The sequence below is a fragment of the Octopus sinensis genome, linkage group LG9, assembly GCF_006345805.1.
Source record: "Octopus sinensis linkage group LG9, ASM634580v1, whole genome shotgun sequence".
Taxonomy (NCBI): Eukaryota; Metazoa; Mollusca; class Cephalopoda; order Octopoda; family Octopodidae; genus Octopus; species Octopus sinensis.
In genome coordinates this window covers 69,721,449-69,728,948 of record NC_043005.1, presented here as the reverse complement: position 1 = coordinate 69,728,948, position 7,500 = coordinate 69,721,449, and the positions used below count along the sequence as shown (strand labels likewise).

General features: G+C 36.0%; 1 long non-coding RNA gene across 1 annotated transcript in view; it reads right to left on the bottom strand.

The window, feature by feature from the left end:
• Positions 1 to 395: 395 nt before the first annotated feature.
• The window catches only part of LOC118764709, a 21,362-nt gene continuing 14,257 nt past the window's right edge, over positions 396 to 7,500 (bottom strand). The window contains exons 3-4 of the long non-coding RNA XR_005000515.1: positions 2,287 to 2,292; positions 396 to 520 (exon numbers count right to left, since the gene is read on the bottom strand). This is a non-coding gene — a long non-coding RNA (uncharacterized LOC118764709). The remainder of the gene's footprint in view (positions 521 to 2,286; positions 2,293 to 7,500) is intronic.

Sequence of the window (7,500 nt, the reverse complement as noted above, 5' to 3'; positions counted from 1 at the left end):
CCAACTTGTATGCAAATTTGCACATGGAACAACTTCTGAAATACTCTACGATATATTGTGTTGTCCGGAAAGTTCGTGCCGATTTTTAATAAACTAAATATGAACCATTTTGTTGCACATTTTGTTGAAAATACCCTCTTCCTAGAATTGAGATGGTTTCATGGCAAATAATTCATCAAGTTATCTTTTTACGTCATCCAAGGAATTGAAATAATTACCATTAAGACTATTCTGCAGGGACCTGTATAAGTAGAAATCCGAACGAGCAATATCTGGTGAATATGGAGGGTGGAGTAACACATCCCAGCCGAGCTGCACCAATCTTTGTTTTGCTCCTAAAACATCAAGTGCCGAAAATAAACTTATACTCCATTTTAAAGGGTTACAGAATGAATACAGGTTGTAGGAACACAAACCTTCATCCACGAAAAATAGCGTAAACTGTGCTCTAAATGGAGGTGTAGTCAAATCCTATTTTATGGACTCAACCATGTTCTAAAATATGACGAAAGGTAAGCTACTTGTTGTCCGGCACGAACTTTCCGGACAACCCAATATATCATTTAACGTGGACACACTTGGAGGTCTGAACGAAAATACAATCCCTATGCTTCTTAAGGCACACGCGCTTATAATTGTCGAGTAGTAGTATTAGAAACACTTTATTTGACTTTAAACGTAATGATTATAGCAAGTATCCGAACAGTTGAAATTTGTTAATCTAATCAATTCACTAGTGAAAATATAACTCATCTTATGAAAGGCATTATTATTTCTTTAATATTATATTATGTAATTTTAGGAATACATGATATTATAGAAAAATAAAAGGAATCATACTTTTGTGAAAGACTTTATAATAACATCACGACAAGCTAATAATTCTTTCATCAAATTTGATTATATTTTTGATGAAAGGCTCTCTCGACGTCCCATCATTCTAGGAGTATACAGTACACCGACGTGTACTGTTTCATAATGGTGAAGCGTCATTTGAGAGTAGATGCAGCGGCTATTTTTACTAAGTCGAATGTTCAGATACATAGGTCTTCAATGATTTAGGATTTCACAATTGAGATTTAACAGTATTCCCCTATTATGTAACCATTAGGGAACTATTAGAAAGCTAGGTTTAATTGTATCAATCAATACAAACTATACGAGGTTATTTGACTTGCTAGGAATGACAGCTAATTCTTGCTATGTCATACATTATCGACTTATCGCTGTGCTGATAAGATATTATTCGTCCGTTCTCTTTACATTTGTAGAAACACGGGTTTGCCACCTGTAGAACGCTTTGTTCAGACTTATGCATTCGAAATGGACATTAGAATAAACATCATAAATCCAACATCATGAACAAAGCAAGACCTTCGAATTCTAAAAGTGAGCAATCGGTTATCTGTCCGTGACGATACGGATTAGCCCACCGATGACCTGAAACGAATCATGCTCAAAATACAAAAATATGTCTTACAGAAGGGTACTACTCAATTTCCTAGCCTGACAATTACTGAAGTCGGTGCACCGCTGTGAAATCAATTAAAAGGAACTTAGTTTAATTAATATCAATGCTAAATCGAATGAGACGTAAAAGCATCTGCTCTCCCCTAACATAAAATTGGGTTTTATTTGATCAAATCTCAAAAAGCATTATTTATTTGAATCTGTTTTCCTTTGGTTTGGCTTATGTTAGATATATTTTATTAATGAGATACTATGTTTCTTTGTAACTAATAATACTGTAAGACATACCACTTTCCGCAGAGAAACACTAATACGTTGGATACATGAATTAGCTGATGCTGAGTAAGATAAACTCAGCTTCAACGAGTATAAGTTAATAATATCGAGGGCAGTTGACAAGGATTCTGGGTGTGAAAGGTAAAAGCCTTCGAGTGTTATTTGCAACAGGCTTAGAGAGAGATACAGAGGGATAAAGTGACAGAGGGAGTGCATGGCTTAACAGCAACTCTGAAGAAAAAGAGAGGGTATTCGATGAGAAAATAAAATGCAAAGCCCGTTTTATGTTGTAAAGAGATAAATATGTTTTTCTTTCATTCACATTCATGTCCTAATTGCCGATGCCATATAAAATGTAACTATTATTTAAACATGAATGCTACGTTTTCGTAGTCATAAATTGCTATCCACAAACAGGAATTCAGGAAAATGAGGAGGAAATTATGTAGATAGTAAGTGGTTCAATGGCAGGCATAGTGCTGTCACAGAAATAAAACTACGAAGCATATTCTGCTAAGGAAACAGGCCTTTAGCATGAACCTATAACTCTGGAAGGGGCTTTCATTTTGTTGTTTGATGTATATAGAAAAAAACGGAAGCATATAGATCTATACCTCTAACCTTCTACACGTGTTTGTTCTACATACATATGTATGTATGCATGTATGTATGATTCTCTTTCTTTAATTCTCTTTCCCTCTCTCCCTATCTCTCCCTCCGTCTCTCTCTTTCTACACACACACGCACATACACATATATATACATATGTAATTTCTCCGGATTTATGCTTTCTACAAACGCTATATATATATGTGATATGGCACTTTGGTCTAATACACCTTGGTCTAAACCACTTTAGTTTAAGACAATTTGCTCCAAAATAATTTTTGTGTAAAGACGCTTTTGTCGTAAAGCATTTCCGCCAAAGCTCATTCATCTAAGGACAGTCTCATCTAAAGACACCTTGGTATAGTGACACTTAGGTTACGTATAACGAAACTTGTGTTATTATATCTATTGATAAATAAATTTCATATATGCGTAATATATATGCTTCAAATAGAATATAGATTTATCAGTATAAAAAAAATGAAAATGACAAGTAATATTCGTAACCACTTTAACTTGGCTATCCGTTCGAGTGGATTCTATTGCAATGTTTAACCCCAAGAAGACATCACTAGGTGGTTAACGATGCATAGCTGCATCTAATAAAATTGTGTGCAGGAGAGCGACCCCTACCTTCCCCTAGCGACGGCACCAGTAGACCATTTCTTGCGACGTAATTGCACCATTCATGTTTAAGTAACAGTTGTATCGACAATTAGGACATCAATACGAATGAAAATGAAATTTACAAAGAACCCAGATTATAAGCAATATTAGGAAGGTAATGTTCCACTGATCGATTCTTGAAATTGACAACTTGTAATATTCTTTTCTCTCTTCTTGTTGCTTATGGTACTTTTCTTCTTGGGGCTTGTCCTTACGTAAAGTTGAGATAACCTTGCTGTGATGAATTGCTCTTCTCTTCTTAGAACATCAAGAACGTTATATGGACTCGAATGTGATCGAAGACCCAAAATGGCCAATGCCATGCTTCAATAGAAGTAATTGAACGTGCTTTACCATCACGTGTGCAATCGTAAACATTCCATTCAGGTATTGATAATAATGTCTTTATCCGTCTTCAATTTCGTCGTAGCATTCCATTTTCAACAGTATTTTCTATGTATTCAATAAACGGAAATACATTTTCAGGTGCACTTTGTTTCAAGTATTGCAGTCCTATTGGTACAACAGCAACAGGCGCAAAGACCAAAGCGTTCACTTTTCGACAGAATAAAGAAAAGTCTATATCATTATTATAAAGAGTTATAAGTCACAATGGCTGAAATTTTTTCCAGGTCGATTGGCGGAAACGGAAAAACAGAAATGCAAAGCATTGTTACCACAAATAGGTGAAGATACATTTCGAGCTGACAGTTTAAATTCTGTGCTCACCTGTGTAATGTCATTTTCAATTCCGTGAGCTTCTATCCTTCTAGAAGTGCATACAACTTTGAACGTAAATTTCTTACGATTTCTCTGGTAGAAATACAAAAATAAGAGGATATATTTCACCGTGGATAACTGAAGAGATAGTGGTGTTGATTTCCACCCAGGCGTTTTTCCGATGGCCGGATAACTGAAGAGATGGTGGTGTGGATTTCCACCTCGGCATCCGAAACTCAGAGTTTTATCTTGGCTACCGAATAATTGTCGCATATTATATTCACAGATAAATTCCTCTATTTACATAATAGGTCTATTTCTTTCTTTTGTTATCTTACCTTTTTTACCAATATATACATATATATATATATATATATATATATAATATATATATATATATATAATATATATATATATATATTGGGGCCAGTGTTTTGATGAACGTAGCTATTACAAGTATGATGGTCCTGCAACAATGAAAATTCTCTCTTAATCATCTTCTCCACTAACATAACTAAAACACGAAGAATGAATAATAAGCTTTACAACTCAAAAACATTGAGATATATGTAAACGAATTAACGGGGAAACTAAAATTTATGCAGTTAGTGTCGTGAAATAATGAAGTCATTACACCAAAAGAATCAATATACGATAGTTCTTTGCACAAAAAGGATTATTAGGAAACTTAAATTTATACAGTTTGTCTCGTAAAACAAACAAGTCATTATACTAAAATAATGATTAGACGATAGTTCTTTGCACAAGAAAGGATTATTAGAGTAGATTTATTTAGATAATTTTCTATTTTATTTTTAGATACTAGAGGCAAAATAGTTCTAAGACCAATGTGAGTTTAGACAAAAATGTATTTATACTAAAGTGCATTTAGAACGCCATGAAGGACCGTTGGCTCCTACACGCCTTTTTTTTCTCTCCTTGTTTCTCTCCTTGTTTCTTTTCTGTGTATCTTTCTGTCGAAGAACGCCATACTAATACATTTGTTTGTTTGTACTCCACCTGCCTTCGTCTTTTGTTTATTTTCGTAAATTTCCCGTTATATATATATATATATATATATATGAAAACCATAACTGTCACTAAATACGACTAAGGCGTTGAAAACACATTGATAGAGATGAGAACTAAATGCTCTAATGCTGTATACATACATATATTTTTGTAGGTATTAGCAAAACCTACGCAATCAAATGAGTAACACTTCATGAAAGATCCGGGTCGTATGCTATGCGGCACGTGGTGTAAAATTACTGCCTTACCTAACGAAATGACCATTGGTTGTAATTTGTGCATTTCTTCAAGTGTCAGTTCGGCATACATATATATAAATATATATAAATATATATATAAATACATATATATATATATATATGTGCGTATACATGCATATACCTTTATATATATATATATATACACATATATGCATATACATATAATTACGTAAATATTTATTTGTGTGTGAGCATTTGTATAAAACGCATACTTACGCGCATTTATAGATATATTATTAGAGAGATACACAGGCTTATATGAATCTAAAAGTAACTAAATCATTACCACGATGAAATCTAAGACCATGGTAAAAAAAATGATAGATATTTCGTTAGTCAATTGACTGATGCAATACAATTGAAAAATCTCCAGCTTATATAACTTTTAGACGTTAACCAATCCCTTACGATGATAAAAAATGTATTATGCATATACATATCGATATATAATTTTTCTATTATGTATATATATTCTAAATGACATTCTAAATGATATACTCTTTTACTCTTTTACTTGTTTCAGTCATTTGACTGCGGCCATGCTGGAGCACCGCCTTTAGTCGAGCAAATCGACCCCGGGACTTATTCTTTGTAAGCCCAGTACTTATTCTATCGGTCTCTTTTGCCGAACCGTTAAGTGACGGGGACGTAAACACACCAGCATCGGTTGTCAAGCAATGCTAGGGGGACAAACACACTCACACAAACACACACACATATACACACATACATCTTGGTGGATTCCTCCTTTTCGCCTTCGGCCCAGTGCGTCCATGCTGCCAACAAAGCACGCGGAATTCTGTTCTTGATTCGACGGTCATTCGGAATGCTCACAGCAGCCATATTCCTACCACTCTATGTCACGCTGGTGAGACCCATATTGGAATATGGGATTCAAGCCTCTTCTCCTTATCTCCTCAAAGACATACAGCATCTCGAAAGAGTCCAGAAGATGGCTACCCGCATGGTTCATGGTCTCAAAAATTTGTCCTACGAAGAAAGGCTGAGGACGCTCGACCTTTATTCTCTTGAAAAACGCCGCCGCCGTAGTGATCTCATTCTCGCCCACAACATCATAAGCGGAAAGTGTAACCTCTCGAAAGAGCTGTTCTTCACTCCTGCTCCAGAGCGTCGGCTGCGGGGTCATTCCGAAAAGCTCTTCCTGCGACGATTTCATCTCAATCGAAGGAGAGGAGCTTTCTTCGTCCGGGTTGCGGATCCGTGGAACAAGCTGCCAGACGAGATGGTAAAGATGCCGACGACCGCTTTGTTCAAAGCCTCCCTGGACCCCAAGTGGCCTGAACTCTTTACAGGAACACCACGCTGTACTTAAGTCCATGTCCCCCTACATGGCCTTGCTATTTGCTTTTGAGCCAAATTAACTAACTAACTAACTAACTAACTAACTAACTAACATACATATATATTCATATATATGACGGACTTCTTTCAGTTTCCGTCTACCAAATCCACTCACAAGGCATTGGTCGGCCCGAGGGTATAGTAGAAGACACTTGCCCAATGTGCCACACAGTGGGACTGAACCCGGAACCATGTGGTTGGTAAACAAGCTACTTACCACACATCCACTCCTGCGCCTATGAATAATATGTATATGTTTCTCCAAAAAGTGATATATATATATCTCTAATTTTGTATACAACGCAACGCTGCATAAGCATTCAAGGGAGAATATATATTAAACTACAAGTCATCGCCTCCAGGTCACGACATCACGCTGCGGCATTTTCACCTTACGCTACTCTATTCGTTTGCTGATACGTTGATACGGTTGTGCATGCATTTTTCTTCCTATTGTCTGTGAGAACTACTAATAGCTTAATATGAAACAATTACACATCCCAGGTGCCTTCCTAAAGCCACTGCTTTGCAATTCTTCCCTTAATTCTCAGAGAAATAGGAACTCACCAAAGTTACCGATATTTTGTCAGTATACTAATTCTTTCGAGCAAACTATTAGAAATTAGAACGCAAATTGTCATGGGTGCTACTACCTGTTCAGTTAAGTAATGAAAAAATTAATATATTCTAGGCGCAACAATTTACAGTCAATTACAAGTGTTATTTTCTATGGCACTCACTCAAGCATCGTACTGAACTGCCGCCACATCACTTCCTTTCACGTCAGGTTCCTGCGTATATCTCTGTTGTCTGCATTCTTATTGATTTTCTATCATTGACCTTGTTTAAACCCACTCTCTTTTACAACACACACACACGCACACACCATATATGTATTTAAGTATGTATATATCTGTGTAAATGTGTGTATGCGTGTCAATGACTCTGTCTGATTCTCACCAACTCTCTGGTCACGCACGTACACTTGAAAATTATATTGTCGTCGTCACTTCACATATCTTCTTGCTAATTGTTTAATTTGTCTGGTTTTCTGTTTGCAACGTGTTTCCTTTCCTTTGCTTGCGTGCCAAGTCTTGTTTATATT